We start from the raw sequence: 1019 nt of genomic DNA, 5'->3' as shown, positions 1-1019 counted from the left end.
GGACACTTGCACCACAGAAAAAACCTCCAAAAACGCTCCGGTCAGCAAGGAAAGAGTTGTCTGTGCGGGGGCTCCGCACAGCACCGCTCTGTCCCGTCTGTCCCGTCGCACGCTCCGAGGAGCACTGAGGCGTTGCCACATCAACACCAGTGCTTATATCATCCCGTGTCACAAAGGGCCCTGTTCCATTCCATCGGCGATGCCCACCATGTCACAAAGGGCCCTGTGACACCCTGCCACCTGCCCTGGGGCCTCCCCCAGCCCGACCAACCTGCCCTGGGTCGGAAGGAGTCCCTTCTCCAAAGAATCTAAGACAGCTGGACATGAACTTTAGACACAGCTCAAAAACTAAGCAACTTCTCCCAAGGAGCCCGTGCCAGCTTCTGTGGAGGCCCCATGCCCTTCCCACTGTGACTGTGTCGGCAACTGAGGGGGCTCTTTCTGCTGCCGTGGGCAGGCACTGCAGGGGAGGCTTTGCTTAGATTTTTCATAGTTTTACGGCAGTTCCTTTATCCTTGCTCCTCATAAAATCCCCTGCTACGCAGAGCAAACCGTGCGGACAGAAAGAGATACCACAGAATCATGGAATATCCTGAACTGGGAGGGATCCACAAGGATCATCCAGTCCAACTCCTGGCTCTGCACAGGACACCCAACAATCCCACCCAATTCCTTAGGGTGTTGTCCAAACACTCCTTGAGCTCTGGCAGCCTTGGGGCTGTGCCCACTGCCCTGGGGAGCCTGTTCAGTGCCAACCTCCCTCTGGGGGAAGAACCTTTCCCTGAGATCCAGCCTAACCTTCCCCTGACACAGCTGCAGTATATCTAAAATACAGCATGCAATATAGACACAAAACAGTGTTCAATATGCATGCTACAAATCATCTATATCTCTGCTTATATCCTATGAAATAGCCCAGAATGTGCTCAAATGGCATTTACCAGCACAAGTGCTATTTTGGAGGTGGAACCACGCCTCTGCCGTGGCCTTTCTTTGGCTTCGGTTCCCAACCCCAGTCC

This window comes from Empidonax traillii, unplaced genomic scaffold, assembly GCF_003031625.1.
Source record: "Empidonax traillii isolate 1590-97213 ecotype Southwest subspecies unplaced genomic scaffold, ASM303162v1 scaffold6178:size11738, whole genome shotgun sequence".
Lineage (NCBI taxonomy): Eukaryota > Metazoa > Chordata > Aves > Passeriformes > Tyrannidae > Empidonax > Empidonax traillii.
Note: the sequence above shows the minus strand (reverse complement) of the source record.